This window comes from Rattus rattus, chromosome 5, assembly GCF_011064425.1.
Source record: "Rattus rattus isolate New Zealand chromosome 5, Rrattus_CSIRO_v1, whole genome shotgun sequence".
Taxonomy (NCBI): domain Eukaryota; kingdom Metazoa; phylum Chordata; class Mammalia; order Rodentia; family Muridae; genus Rattus; species Rattus rattus.
The window spans coordinates 102,970,031-102,986,433 of NC_046158.1; the positions used below are offsets into that span (position 1 = coordinate 102,970,031).

General features: G+C 45.6%; 1 protein-coding gene across 1 annotated transcript in view; it reads left to right on the plus strand.

The window, feature by feature from the left end:
• The window catches only part of Sema6d (semaphorin 6D), a 56,951-nt gene that overhangs the window by 27,486 nt on the left and 13,062 nt on the right, over positions 1-16,403 (plus strand). The window lies entirely within an intron of this gene.

Below are 16,403 nucleotides of genomic sequence, written 5' to 3' on the forward strand. Positions count from 1 at the left end.
ACTTCCTTGTCCAAAGAACTGTGGCGAAGGCGGCTGGGAGATCCAGCCAGGCTGGGGACTTACAAAATAACTGCTCCCTGGGAAAGGGGCCTTTTCTGAGCACAGGCAGCAGCCATGCCACACTCTTGGGCTGTGCAAAACTGTGGCTAAATAGAGTGTTGATGATGCCACAGCCTCTTCCTGCTTGGATAGCACCGTCGCAACCTAAAGGTATTTTTACTCACATTTTCTCACTTGTCCCTCTGAAATCCTAGTGAGGTAGTCAGCAAAGGTGCACCCTTTTGCTACCTCAGAGAAGGTAAGACTGGGAGCTGCGGGCCCGGAAGCCCCGTTTGTGCAGAAGCTCCTGCTGCAGACGGTTGCCTTCCTTCAGGGACACTGTTTCCTTCTGGGGCAGCGTGAGAGCTGTAGAAAGAGATCGGGCACTGAGAGGGTCACAGGTGCGCTGATACACTGAGGTGGTGCTGAGAACATAGCATTATGGTTAAAACGCCTGCCTGTGTCACACATGGCCTGTGTGCTTTTGGTGCCCACTTACCTGAAGACTAGCCGGGCCCTTCAGCCTGTTCTACAGTGAGAGCGGAGCCCCGCCTCCCACCCATCTTGCCAAGGCCACAGGAAGCCTCTCACCCTAGCCCAGTGCCCTCTTATCTCCCCACCCCTTCCCAGGACCTGCTAGAACTCTGCCTACCCTGACTGTGACCACACTTTGTTCCTGTGAACCCCTCTCGGAATAAAGGGTCCCACACTCTGGCCTACCCTGGCTTTCCATTCATCAAAGAGCTGCAGGGTTGGAGGTGTAAAGGAAAGCAATCCACTTTACCCTACTAAGGTAATTAGGCTCATTTCCGCCCAAGGATTTTACTTTTGTTCCTGCTCTTTGCACATCTATAGCCTCATTGTATCCTAGCACAGCCCACCGCCCACCCACTCCTGAGACATTTCCAGAGACTAGGTTAGAATTTGAAGTCCCAGATCCCAAGCATTGGGCCTTAGAGACTAAGCCAGAGCCTGCCCCTGGAACATGCTAAGCATCCGTGTCTATCCCAGGAGTTTCAGAATCAGGGACAGCCCAAACCTCACTGTGGTCAGACCCAAACCGTAAGAAGGAGTAGCTCTTACAGGGTGGAATGTAATTTAATGGCTTGCTGCGTATCTGTTCATAGCGGGTAACCATTGATAACTTTATCACCTGATTGTTTATTCTGTAGAACAGACCTGCTTAGAATGATTACCCATCGGAAGGGGGCTTAATAGATTGGCACACGTGATAGGATCTATCAGATAATGTCTATCTTCAGATTGCAGAGAGAAGGAAGCCAATAGCTTTTCCATTTATGAAGTGGATGCCTGAGCAGTTGCTGAAGGCCTAAGGATTCTGAGGCAGCACCTGGTCTCCATCCCTTGTTGGAAGTCCCACAAAGCTGGATGTTAATGGTGGTAAAGGAAAGTTTATAAAGACACAACAGCAACAATAGGGGAGATGGACTCATCAGTAAAAAGCCATGGAGGCAGAGTAAAGCCTTTCCCTAGGACCGACTTGTACCTGAGCTACCACTGGAAGGTGGGGTCTGGCATTTAGCACAGGTCTCGCCACTTCACATATCCTGGTCCAGAAACTACTTCACAACTGTTCAGAACAGCTTGTCTCTCAGTTGCTTCCAGGTCTGGTCAAGTTGACAACCAAGAATAACTATCTCACCATCACAGGAGGAAAATTTCTTTTCTTGATGAGGTACAGAATTGGCCACAACTCATTTAACCAACTTCCAAATCCCGTGTACCAAGCATTCTGTTAGGAATCTGTTTATAGACAAAGGATACAGCACGCAATGCTCAACTCATAATAGGTGTGTGGTTAGAGAGACATTGAGAAAATAAGGAGTTAACGTTTAGAAAAGAATCATGGTGGGGGTTGTTTCTCCACGAAAGGAAGAGGGAAGGCGCAAGAAAGCGCTCCAGGTGGTGAAAAGGGGATATAGGAGGGCAGAAAGGTTGAAGGCTATGTGTGCTGTCAGAATTAAGTCTTCCCTTACCCAGAAGAGAGGATGTTGAGAGAAGGCTCATCCATTGCTCCTCTCTGATCCTTCTTGGGCATCATAATTTCTAGGGCTTTGTTGATGACATTGTGGAAACTATTTATTTTTGTCTACACAAATCCCTTCAGAGGCTCTCTAAGATTAGCCCCTGAGGTGAGAGGGAGAGCAAAGGGCTGTGGACTTGTGATCCAAAACCCCCGATTAGGTATATGCCCTCAAGTAGTTCTTTAATTCCTGCTCCATAACATGGAGACTCGTTCCTAATTCAGCAAGTAGTCATAGAAACAGATCCCAGGGACCAGGCTTAGTTGTGGGCCCTAAAGATAAGCAGAGAACAGCCCAGACAAGACCTCTGTCCTCATGCCACTGACATGAAGTGTGCTAGAGTAACTGAGTGTGCCTAAACCGTTAAAGGGTCTAGGAGCCTGAGTCAATAAGAAATATTTCCTTTAAGTGTAAAATCCTATGAAAGTGAAATATTGCTCATTCCCTGGGCTAGGCTGGGCACCACTGGAGAGTTGGGCCTGCTGCCCCCTCCTTCAAGCCAGGGGTAATTTGTCAACTCTATCAGTTGGGTACAGGGAAGGGCTAAGAAATCTGGCTGGAGCTCCTCCTGGGTGTGTGTGAACTGAGCTTCCTGCCATGCATTATCCTTAATTACAAAAGAAAATGGTACCCTGTGGGAGGCCTTCTGCCTCTCACCCCTGGGGCCAGGGAAGCGTGAGGTTATTTCTAAAGTCCATGTGTCCAATGGCCACCTGGTTGTAAGGGAACAAATGTGCCCTTTGCCGTCCATCTGGGACCCCATCGGAGTGTCAGGCCCACATTCTTAAGTCCCAGTGGAGACTCGTTTGCCCTGCAAATTCCATTTGTGGTTTGGCTTAGAAGATCATGGGCAGAGATTGCAGAGCAGAGCCCCGCTGTCTCCTGCTTGAGAGCAAGCACATGCACTTTGTATCCTAGGCAACGCTGATGCTATGGCAGAAATTTAGAAGTATGAATTGGAAATCATTTGGTTAAAGAGCCCCTTTCAACCCAGGCACCAAATCCACAAACAAAATCTGATGATTTAGAGAATGGCCCTGGAGGTCATCTGTATGCTAAGCTCCAGCTCCAGTTGAGAGGAACCGGAAGCTGGAGGAGGGGCTTTGCTTTTCCGATGGCCTCTTGGCTCCTTAAAAGCCTTCAAGGGGTTAAAAGGAAAACCCAGATTTTTTTTTCCTAGCCTCCTCTTACCTCCAGGTGTGTTTGACAATGAAGTTGCGATTAGCAAGCACCCTCTTGGGGTGATTCATAAAGGGGAGGAAGAATACCTGTAGATAAGGGTGGCTAAATGTTTGAAGCATGATTATCTCCAGCCTTGGAGCCTTCCTCAAGGTTGTGGCTTTAGCCTTGAACAGGCTTCCTGATACTCACCCTGAATAATAACAATTACAGCGTTCCCCTGTGCCAGGAACTTCGATAAGCTCTTTAGAGGGCTGGTTCTGTCCTCCTGGTGATCCTAGGAGGCAGCTACTCCTCTCTTCCCCCATTTACAGGGTAACAGAGGTGCAAAGAGATTAATTAGGTTGCCCGAGGTCGGATAGCTTGGTAAATAGACTCCTACTCAGCAGCCCAACAAGAACCTGGATCCATGTTCATTGTCCTATAGAACCCATGTTCATTGACCTATAGAACCAGTGTTCATTGTCCTATAGAACCCGTGTTCATTGGCCTATTGTGTTCATTAGCCTATAGAACCAGTGTTCCTTGGCCTATAGAACCCGTGTTCATTAGCCTATAAAAATCCATGTTCGTTGTCCTGTAGAACCAGTGTTCATTATCCTACATCCACTGTTGAGCAATGGGTAGAGTAAGCAGATAACAACAGAAGAGTCAGACTCCGCAAACACCTTTGTCCTGCATTTATTTAATAAAAATTAACAGCTGAGATCCTGAGAACTTGTGCGGATTTACCTAGACTCCAGTTCTGCCTCTGTGGCTCCAAAGATCCCCAGAGTACATCATCAGAGTACTGCGGGTGAGCTGTGGCCCATACCCGAGTGGGCCCTCCCAGAAGTCCTACCGGCCACGGTGTCCACCTGGTCCCCATTCTTGACTGCAGCTTCACTTTTGGGGCTGGATTGGTGAGCTGAGCCCGACTCTCCAGGAATCTCCATCCGTACAACAAAAAATTGTCTGTCGAAATAAGTAACTGTTTTGGGGGAGGGGAGAAAAGAAAGCAAACTAATAGCTCGATGGAAGTTACAGGAGTAGTACAGAGTCTGGCTCCCTGTCTGTCTGCTTGCGAATCAAGTCAGAACTGCTTGTGGGCTGCTGATGAATCACGCTAACGATCCTTTAGGTCTGTCGGGGTAGAAATCCTCTTCTGTCGTACCTGTGCGCATGTCTGTGCGTGGACCTACAGAAGGCAGACACGAGGTGGCTGAACTCTGAATGACTAGTACCTACCGTTCTTGGCCTTGCACGCCGTTTCATTTGATTTTAAATACCACTTTTCTTTCTCTGGGTTGTTAGAATTTTAACCCTTCTGTAAATCTGTCAACAACTTCAAAACAGGACAGCATCTTAAACGCTCTATAAGTGGTTTGCTGAGCCCTGTGCGTGAAGACCTGAGCTCCTCCCCGCCGAGTGAGGTGCTGTTGTCCTAGAAGTGCTAAGCAGAGATCACTGGACTGCGTTTGTAACACTGCTGCTGTACCCCAGCTTCACATAGTTACTTCCTATGTCTCTGAATTTCCCTCCCTGCTTATTTCTTCCCTTGCCAGACAGGAATGACAGCGGTTTCCTTAGTTTCCCCATGCCTGGATACTATTCATGCTCTCTGAAAAGGCACCTTGAATGATATTAAAAAGCTAAGAGTATTGAGGGGTTGCGTCTGACGTGTCAACAGACTAGGAACACACATTCTTTACTTCTGTCATCCAGACCCTGTGGGCAGAATCAGGCACATACCCAGACCCCATTATCCCAAGCAGAATGTCACACACAGGCCATATGGCAGCCCCAGCAGGTCATCTGGTGGAGTGAGCTTGTGTTCCAAAGACAAGCTGAGGCCTTTGGCATCCTGTCGTCCCAGGAGTCTGGGTTCCGCTTCTGTCTAGAGCAGTTACTTTTTCTAGAGGCCAGAGAGGGAGCAGCCTGGTGGGCACCTGGTGTGGAGAATGGAGAGTGATGGATGCATGACCTTCCTGTTAATGTCCCTCCTCACTAGTGGGACATGGTTAGCCTTGAAAAACCATTGTGTCTGGGTAAAAATAACAACAACCAAACAGGCAGTTACCCAGTTATTCATCCCCACCACCAAAATCCCCTGCTATGTATTTTTTTCCTTTCCTTTCTTTCTTTTTATTGCAGAGGTTCTTGTTAATATTCTCAAAGACCTAGTCCTCATCTTCATCTCTCAAGACGGTTTGTCATTTGTCCTGGATAGTACATTCTTTCCGCTATGACCTGGGCCTCATCCTACCATCGGTTGCTTGTGTTGTTTTTTTTGTTTTTTGTTTTTTGTTTTTTTAACCTTCAATGAAGATTGTTGCTAGAACAATTTAGCTTTCAAAAAAAAATGTTATCCTATCTGAGTTGAGAGTGACTGGCAAAAGCTTGTAGGCAAGTTTTAACTGGAAGCATCTGCCCAGAGCAGTGGTTCTGATTACAGGACACATTGTGCAATCCCCTTTCAGTTTGCTTAGATTTGCCCAGGACAGGTTAGAGACTGTTTTCTGTCCCTTCCTGCTCGATTTGTTTTCGCTTCAGTTCCTCTTCAGACTATTAATAGAATTACCGGAGCATCACCAATCCTGATAGTAGTAGTAGTAGTCACCGATGTAAGAACATCAGACACTTAATAAAAACCTGTTGCTTTTCACCAAACTTCAACGCTCTAGCCTTTTGCACGCACATAAAGTAGGCTGACAGAAGCACAACTGCCTCGGGTTTTAGAAAGCATTGATTTTTAAAGCAAGCATTAATAATGGACGCCACAGGCTCTGTGCCTCAGCCCCTGCCTTCTGTCCCCTGGGTGGCACCCACTGCCACCTTTTTCTCGTCTGTCTGAATCTAGCCGTAAGAAAAGAAATTATGAATGTGTTCATGCTGATGTAACCTACACTGTGCCCTAGCACAATTTAACTTTAGAAGGAAAATGGCCACCCCTCAAAGCAAAGAGCTTCCCTGTGCAGCATCTCAGCTCTAAATCAGCTGCCACCAGGAGACAGGCTGATTTACTATGATATTTGCTTGCTGGGTAATGAAATCAAATCAAGTAGGTTTCTTGGACAGACTTCGTCACCCAAAGCACCTCTCTCAGGAACCGCTCTGCTCTCGTCTGTATCCGGGAAGCTACGAGGTGAATAGAAGCAGGATAAGGGGATGGGATGATCAGGAAACGGAACCACTTAGTTCTTTGTCCTGGGTTCCTCTTACAGGAAGGACTAGGTTTCCAGTGATGGGCAGATGTGAAAGTACACATCTGTTGCATTTGTAGAGAATGTTTTGGCTTCACAGACTGAGGCTGGTGGCCTGAGGGCTCCTGTAGATTACGTACACAAGCTGTGAGAGATCATATCCGCTGTATCCGCACTCACCACAGCACGTAAGCAAGGCGCGTGCCTCCAGTCTCGCGCACTCATTTCTTCTTGTAACTATCAAGTATTTACAGGCAACCTTGAGGCCAAGCTGGGCGTGTCATACTGTGTTGAGAGAGAATGAGATGACATTCAGCCATCTCGTCTCTCTTGGTGTCACCCAATGCAATGTCTGTTAATGAAACGTTATCTTACAATTTAACAGAAACACGTGCAGTGTCTCGAGGACAGTTTTACATGGCGCCATGATTAAGGACTATGTCCAGAGTTACTTGAACTGGGAAACAATGCTAAGTGGATTTAAATCCAGGCACTGTGAGCAGTGAAACAGAGCCTGTAGGGGTTGTTGGGGAGAGGAAGTCCAAGTGAAGAATCTGGGTCAGTTTCAGACCCGTAGAAAACAGAATCGCACCTAGCAGAGAATTTGGCATCTGGATCTGAAGAGCCCTGTCTTGTGGACCAGGCATGTTGAGATGAGTAGGGGGAGGATGCTGCTCTCTGGCAGCTAGAGAGTTCTGGATCATCTCCTCATCAGAGAAGGAGTATCAAGAAGCAGAGGAATAACCAGCAAGACTGTCCAGCATGACGAAATGCCTTGGCAAAGCGGGGTTTAAATGAACATTGCCTTGGGCTTTATTGATGGACAGGATGAGGTTGCACTGAAGTAGGTTAAAGGTCATAAAATGGAAATGGTGGGTTTGGGTCACCATCACAGCCTGGCCAGGGAGAGGCTGTTTGTGATTGGACCCACTTCGGATGCTTCCTTTATGATGAGTGAGAGGAGCCCAGTGGGCGTTGGGGTTAGAGCGGGCTAATATTGATCCAAGAAAGTAGCTGAAGGGAATTTCGAACCTGACGTCTGACCTCAGAGATGAGAACATGGATCCTCGAAAAGTAAAGGTTCCTCTGATATTTGCTTTGATGCAACACTTGAAGAAACTCAGGCCAGAGGAGTACAACAACTTGTGAATGACACACAGCACTTTATGGATCTATGTCTCTAGTGACGAGGTCTCTTTCTTAATGTCACTGATGGTAGGAGACTTCCTGACTTATTCCTCGTGGTCCTGAGCAAGCACATCCTCCCAGATTCTCCTGTGCCTGCAGGGCTGCATGGAGCAGAAGTTGAATGAGACAGCTACATTGTCATTTCCTCAGTAGCACACAACAGAGTCTTAGACGGTTAATTGTAGCCTGTCATTAATACAATCATACTGGGCACCTCTTCCTTCTAACTGTCTGTATTTCCAGAAGGATGAAAGGTCTCAGAGTTAAGGCCTTTCAGCAGCCCTTTTCTTGCTTGGTAAGATAAGAGCCTGCATTCACTCCTACCTGCAAACTGACTCTAAAGCCTGTGAGCAGAATAGGCTCCCAGGACAGATTTCTTCACTGAAAGAGCAGCTCTTCTCCAAGACACCTTATCAGACAAGATCCTGGGGATTCTGGATGTGAGGAGACACCCTAGCTATGTAGGGCCCAGATGGCCCTCCCCAATACTACTTTCTGGAGTTTGTACACATGTACTGGTGGCTTATGGTCCTGACATGTCACCACACACGGTAAGGCTACCTGCTTCTGAGCCAAAAGTCAGGTCATCCACCACTCTGATTACATGCCATTGCTAATTACCAAAGCTCAAAGTCCTTCTTCTCTATAGAATGGGGACATGCTGAATAAATCTAGATCCCCCTTCCATAACTGACCTTCAGTTATGGTCCTGTATCACGGTAAATGCCAAGGAATAGCAGTTAACTTGCTTCTCCTTGCTTTCTCAATCATCCCAAACCCATTGCTTCTTTTCTGTTCTGCCAAGCAAGTCTATTAGGCAGTTTCTGGAACTCTGGGGGCCATCATTCTTGTCAATGCCAGGCTCCAGAGTGGGTGGCAGGTTTTATTTCCACACCTTCCTTCTCCCCCTTTAATCTGCAACAATCTTAGTGAACTCCATGCTGCTTGAGAGCTGAGCCTCAGATGCCTGTCCTCCTGGACGTGCTGCCTTCTGCTGCTCTTTAATAGTTGGGTAAGAATCTAAATTAAATTGGGAGTCCAAAAAGCTCCCCTTGCCCTAAGTGAGTCAGCATGGCTGTGGTGATTCAGGACTCACGATTAACCCTTTGGCTAATCCTTTCTTCACACTTCACTGGAAGCTGTCTCTGGCATTGATGGCTTAGCCACACATCCCTCCAAGGTAGGAGGAAAAGATTTTGAGGGGTGGGAGGACTCTGAAATCTTAGGATCAAGGAGGCCAAGAATAGAGGTCAAGAATCCATATTCAGGTTGGTCAAGATGATGTGTATGTGTAATCCCAGCACTCAGGAGACACAAGCAGAAGGAGCAATGAATGTTAGAACCCTGGGCTACATAGTGGGTTTTAGGCCAGCCAGGGCTATAGAGCAACACCCTCCCAAAACAAGCAAACAAACAAAAACAACCCACAAGCAGTAACAACAAACGAAACAGAATGAGGAGGAAGGGGGGATTCGACAAATAGAGAAGGTCCCATGCAGAAGGTAAGCAGGGGAATGGCTTTTCTTTTTTTGGTTCTTTTTTTTTCGGAGCTGGGGACCAAACCCAGGGCCTTGCGCTTCCTAGGCAAGTGCTCTACCACTGAGCTAAATCGTACCCAACCCTGGGAATGGCTTTTCAATGCCAGTGGTGCAGACCACATCTCAGTGCCCAATATCATGCAAAGATAGCGGAAACCTAGGTAGCAAGGCTAGAGGTTCACTATGAGTCTGAAAAGAAGAGGACTCAGGATGAGAACAGTCCAGAAGACCACTAGGGTTTTACTATGAAATTATCGGTAGGCTGTGCAGTCACACAGCAAGGTTTATATCCTGGGAAGATGGTTCCCGTTGCAACCAGAAAATGAATGGGAAAGCAGGCTTGGCAGCCCTTGCCTGTGATCCTAGGGCTACAGAGGAGGAAGCAGGAAGACCTCCAGTTTGAGGCCAGTTCAGCGAGACTCTGTCTGAGGAGGAAACGGTTAAGGAGACAAGCTAGCAGGTGAATAAATGGTCAGAAGAATGTGCTAGAAGGAACACGGGAAGGTGTGTGAAGAGCCAAGAGTGGAGTTTTGTGTCTGAAATCACAGCGTCAGGAGGCTGTACAAGAAGACGTTGAAAGCGCAAGGCCAGCCTGGGCTTGAATTTCCAGGACAATGGGCTACAGTGTCAGACTGTCTCAGTTGGGATGGGGACTTCTATGAATAGACAGATGTGGCTAACGCAACTTGGAGAGATTGTGCCCCAGGGCTGTAAATGCCCAGAGATAACCGGTGTCTTCACAGTGTGCCCCATTTAGAAAGAGTAAGAACTCAGGATGTAGACAACTGAGGAGGAGGCGAGGCAGCCACAATGGAGCCTAAACTTAAACCTGTGAGTGGAAGGGGGAGAGCAGGCAGCTGCAGGATCTGGGGTCATGCAAGCTGTCGTCCCTTTAATGGGTTGGAGTTTGAGACAGATGAGAATTCCTGGCATCATTCAGACAGTTTAAAAGTTAAACCATGTTATAGGAAAGACAGGGAGAGAAAGGAGAAGGCATGGGAATCTATGATCTTTCTATTCAAGAAAAGACTGAAGGGGTAGAGTCCATAGAGAAAGTTTTTACCACACAGACATGAGAACATGAATTCGAATCCCCAGCACCCACGTAAAAAGCTGGGCAGGACAGCCTATCTCTAGCCCCCGTGCTGTGATAAAGGGCTAAGGGGGGAGAGATATGGGGGCTGCAGGCTCATCCTTGCTAATTAGCCAGCAGGCCTAACCATTTGAACTCCAGGTTCAGTGAGAGATGCTGGAGATAAGGAAAACACAGAATACTAGCCTCTGGCTTCTGCATATTCGCACATTACTCTCACATACATACATGCCAGCATGGTCTCATATGTTCAAGACATGTGTGCATACACATGCACTCGCACATATGGAAAAAAGACTGACTGCAGGAGTTGGTTAAAGGGTCAGTGTACTTGGAATGAAGCAAGGCACTTAAGAGACTTGAGTATGTCACTGAGAGCAGAAATGAGTGGTATGCAGACTGTCCCTTGTGACTAGAAAGCATACCGAGTCCTTGAAGCAAAGTAGAAAGTTTAAGTTTATTAGAGAGTACTCAAGTTTAGAAAACAATCCAGGATCTCCGGAGAGTCTCAACCTGCCATCTGTAGTTGGTGGTCAAGTGTTCTGCTCCTTGCAGCCAAATCAAAACAAACACCTTCCCAGTGTTCCATGCTGTAGGGTAGATATGGAGATTAATGGCTGCTTGTCCAGGATAGGGCCTTTGAAAGAAGGTTATTGCAGGCAGAGGAGGCTGAAGCATCTGTAGACACATTCAAGAAATGCCTGGTCTTTAATTATAGTGTCTGAGAGGAATGTTCAGACTGGAGAAGAAAGGGCAGTTAGTGGGCTAAAGGTTCTGATGGGAAGAATGAGTTGTGAGAATCAGTTAAGCAAGCATGTGGCAAGGCAGAGGATGGACCCACCTGGGCCCTGCTTGACTTTTAACTTGGTAATTTCTGAGGAGGAGTTACAGGGTGGACTCATGAGCAAAGGAGCCAATAAAATCTTTGAAAGGCTCTAGAAACTAAGATGTCATCAAGCAACACAGTAGAGGAGGAGGCCAACCTCGGGGAGCAAAGACAACGCTGAAGGGGCCAGCAGAGTCCCTGGGAAGAAAGAAGAAGGAAGTTCTTCTTCTAGATCCTGGGTGGGAAGAGTGCAAGGAGCTCAAGTGCTCCCCAGTGACCCACGGCGGTCGTGGGACACAGGTAGGGAAGATACTCAAAACCAATGTGGAAGGGCTAGATTCTTAGCTTTCTTTCCTTCTTGGAAGTAAGGGGCTTTCAGAAAGCCAGAGACTATGTACCAGCTTCTATTAATCTGGAAAGTATGGATTTCTATATACTATATATTATATACTATATACTATATATTATATACTATATACTATATATTATATACTATATACTATATACTGAGTACTATAAATATAAAAGAGGTTGTTTGACTCTGGGTGAATCTATTTGACTAAAATCTCTGTTTTGGTTTGGGTCTACTAACAGAAAATTTCTTAAGTGTTTGTTTTATAAACTTCTCTCTCTCTCTCTCTCTGTGTGTGTGTGTGTGTGTGTGTGTGTGTGTGTGTGTGTGTGTGTGTGTGTGTGTGTGTGTGTGTTGTGTTTAATACTGCCTCACTGCTCACAGTATTCTATGCTGGAAATTTATTTTCTTTCTACACTTTTAAAAATCTCATTCTATGGTCTGCTGCCTTCCATCATTTCTATTGGTAAGTCAGCTGTCAGGCCACTCTTGTTCTTTTAAAAATAATACATCTCTTTTAGCTTTTAACCATTTTAAAAAATTGTCTTTGTCTTCAGGATCTAAAGTATAATATGTCTAAGTATAATTTTTTTCTATGTAAAAGTTCTTAGAGGTATTTGTTAAAACTGGGTAACTTAATTTTTGTCAATTTTGAAAAAATACTATTAAATATGGTCTTATGTATATCAGTGTACACACACACACACTTTCTGTTTTACTCTTTACAGTCTTTTAGCTCTCCACATTTCTGTCTGATAACTACCTTTAACTTATTTTCCAGTTCACTAATTATGAAACACAGTTATCAAGAATTTTTAGTTACATGTAAATTTTGCTGTAAGATTTCCACTTCAACTTTATGGATTATGCTTCTTTGGTGAAATTCTTGTTGTCATCCTTAGATATCCTTAGATAAAATCAGCCATTTTGTTTGTTTATTTTGAGACAGGCTCTCAATGTTACCCTGGCTACCTTGTAACTCTAAGTAGACCAGTCTGGCCTCTGATCATGGAGATCTCTCTTTGTCTCTCAAGCGGTGGGGTTAAAGATCCACCTACATTATTGTTTTCTTTAACATATGCTTGATAACTCCAAAGTATAGTTTATCTGTTTTGTTACTTTGTCTCTACATTGGGTTGGAATGTCCAGTAATGGATGTTTGACACTGAACATTGTATAAAAATATATATTTCGGTGACTGGGTTATGTTACTTTTCTCATAGGTGAAATTACTTGTTGGGTAACAAAATTTTGGGCAATAAAACATCCTTCATATCTCACCCCAGATAGGGAACCCACAGTAGAACAAAGTGTGGTTACCACTGAGATCCAACTCGGTGAACCAATGGGTTTTATGGTGAGTGGCTACTTTCTGGAGTAGATATGACTCAAAGACAGCATCACCAAAGCCCACCCCAGCATGGGCCCATAGAAGCCGAGAACCTGGAGCACACCACACAGCCTGTGGACAGCTCAACAGGTTGGAGAGTGGCCTTTCCAGGTACCTTAGTTGACCTAAATCTCTTCCAGGTGGAACTTCTTGTCTGAGAGTCTTCTGGGCAGCTTTTCTCCACTCCATCTCTCTTGATGCTGGGCTCTGTTTCCTCAGAGGAAACAGGGAGGGAGGCTGGGAGAGAACTACTGAATCTAGTCAGTTTCAGGGAGTTCTGGAAGCTATCTGTCGTTGTTGTTGTTGTTGTTGTTGGTGGTGGTGGTGGTGGTGGTGGTGGTGGTGGTGGTGGTGGTGGTGGTGGTGGTGGTGATGGTTACCTTCCTGTTTGAGGAGTTCCCCTGCAGGATAGGATATTTTAATCATAGAGGAAACTATGACCTTATCTTTCCTTGAAAACCGGTAGGGTGGAAGAACTCTATGGCTGTCAATCTGTAGATTGCTGAAAGTTGCTTTGGATTCTTTGACTCTCCTTCTCTCTGATGCAGATATTGGGGGGCTATAAATGATGGGCTTCTGATACTTACTCATGGCAATCTTTCGTATGTCTATGTTACTCTTCAGGCTGCCACCAATACTTTTTCTACTTCCGGCCGATTCTGTAGGGTGAAGTCAGGCGTGACTGGAGTTCAATCTTTGTATCTGCGTCTCCCCCTGTGGACACTGCCACTCAGGCTCTGGGGTCCTGGGAGCTCCTTTTAAGAGCACATTTTTGACTCAGTGGTTATGTAATGGCCAAAATATGAAAAATCTGCTTATTCTTGTAGTACCATTCTTTTTGACTGTGAAGAGTAGCCCCATAGAGATCCCCTTTCATTAAGCTGGGGGAATTGGTTCCTCCTCCTAAGCGGAGGGTCAGCACTTCCAAAACTGGACCTTGCCCTAAAGGAAACCCCTGTGGTGAGGGTGAAGGCAGAATAGCCAGCTTTGCAGATGGCTCTGCCTAACAGCGTGTGGGGACGGGACAGCCTTCACATCCTTGTTGCCTAATAAGATGAGACAGTAAATTGCAATATTTACTAAAAAGCTACTAGAATTGTGCTGTCAATCAGGTTGTGTAAGATATCTTCTATGAATTTAATCCCCAGAGGGGCCAGTGAGATAGTAAAGGCAATTACTTCTAATTTACATTTGATAGACTGAGTCAACTTGAAGTCCAAACTCAGCTAGTCAACCTCACCGACAAATTTTTAGCTTTTTCTACCCCTCGGTTGACATCCTCTCCCCGGCTTGTCCGACCCTTGGCTTGCCGGCATCACCTAGCTAGCGTCCCGATGCCACTGAGCCCTAGAGTCCTTCAGCCATTCCCTGAGGAAGCCAGACATGGTGCAATGCATCTCTAATCCCAGCACTTAGGAGGTTGAAATGTGAAGCCAGCCTGGCTGACACAAAGTCTCAAAAATCTTAATAAACTGAAGGATTTCTATGCAGATTAGCCCTTTATTCGGTGCATTTCTCTCATGGATTTTCAGATTCTGTGCGGGCGCACACACACTGACTTATTCCCTGAGCCCTGCTTTGCTATATATAACAACAAATACTTTCCATGTGTGGCAACAACAGCAAAACGGCATCTTTTTTAAATTAAGCTTTCTTTGTAGACAGAAAGCAAATTGGTCCTGGGCTTTATTTATGAAGGATTAGGTGGGCTGTGGGCAGGATATGAGGAGAGGTGATTTATGTGTCAGAGGTGCTACAGGATGTCACGCCCAGCCACAGCTGAGGGCTAGCTGTGAGTCGGCATGACCTGACTCAGTTCTCGTGGATGAGGGCTGCTTCCGGTGCTGGGACACAGAGATGTTTCCTGGCTGATGTGAGCTGTGGGAGAAAGCCTCACAGAGCTTTCTGTTTCTGTGCACGTATTTCCACATTTCTTTAGGAGCGAGTGTTTGAGATCCTTTTTCATGATTCTGGGCAGAAAGAACCAAGTGACTTTCCATCCGGAAGATGCAGTTTGGGACCGCTGCCACAGGCAAACTTGGTGCTTAGAGCACATTAGTCTTTTTCGGCTGCTAGAACTGTCTAGGGTCTGAACAAACAGAAAGCATTGGGAACAAGACAGGGAGAGACTGCTTGGGAAGATGTGGCAAAGGGATTAAGGGTCCGTTGTTACAGCTGAAAACACGAGGGGCAGAAATACTAGGACAAATTAATATGTCTGGCTGTGGAGTTGGGTTGGTAAAATTCTTAAGAGAAGGTTTGATAAGTAGGTATCAGCTATTAAATTTATTCTATACGTAGTTCTCGAGCGTTTTTTTTTTTTTTCTTTTCTTTTTTTCGGAGCTGGGGACGGAACCCAGGGCCTTGCACTTGCTAGGCAAGCGCTCTACCACTGAACTAAATCCCCAACCCCTCTCAAGCGTTTTTAAATAGCCTTTTATTTGCAAGGAAAGTTGAAAAAACTTGCATCCGTTTTTAGCTCATCTTTTCAGGACCTCATTCAGACTCTTGAGGTCAACCTGGCAGTCCACAGCGCTAACTTTGCTCAGAATCCACGGTGCGTTTAGTTCATTTTTATCTTGGTGAGAAGACGCGCTTTTCCCATATTTTATAAATAAGTAGTCTGATTCTCTTAGAGATTGAAGCCCATTCCCAGCGTCCATTAGCTAGCAGTGATCCTAGCAGAGTCCTGTCCATTCGTAAGCTCGAGTACAGAGTGGTGCTGCCACCATTTCTGCCCCATCCTGCTTTGCGAAGCATTTTGTTTATTAATTTAACTGCTATTACCTATCAACAGAGATCTTCTGGAAGCATTCTTCTCTCCATATAAAACTAGGCCTGTGTTTCAAAAGTACATTTTTACTCAGGTATATTTAGCTTACACTTTAGACCGAAAGAGAATAGTGTGTGCAGTGCGTAGTCACACTTTTGATTCACTGAATGACTGTATTCTTCAGAATACATGGGGGCTAATTGTAACTTGCCGCCATGGTTCTCAGGTATGCAGACAGCGGCTATTACATGAACCATTGGCAGCCTTGGTTGTGTAAAGACAGCACTGCTGAAGAACAGCACCCTGGGAATCTCACAATCGTGCCTCTCCCATTGGCCCAGAAAACCCAATTCATTCTTTTTTTCCAACGAGTTGCTAACATTTACAGATCTTTTAACTGTGTTCTCATAGTTTTATTGGGTTATTGATCTACAGTAACTGTACATATTTAATGTGTGATTTAATATCTGTGAAACATAACCTCAATAAAAGTGATGAATACAGCCATTTCTCTCAAAACGTCTCCTTGTAATACCATCTGTTTGAAGGAGAAACACCCATTCATTTCCTCAGTCTGGTTTGGAGCAACGAGTCTGGTCAGGGACTCAGCTGACTGATCTGGACTTCAGCCTTGCCCTAAGGCACCATGAAAGTCAGAGTGAGTTCCTTCTTTTTGCCAGCCCTTAGTTTTCCCATTTAACAAAGGAAGGTGTTAAGCTTGAAGGTCCCCAAGGTCCCCTACAACTCAAAAAAAAAAAAGAAAAAAAAAAGGAAAAAACCAACCCATAAAGCTAAGAG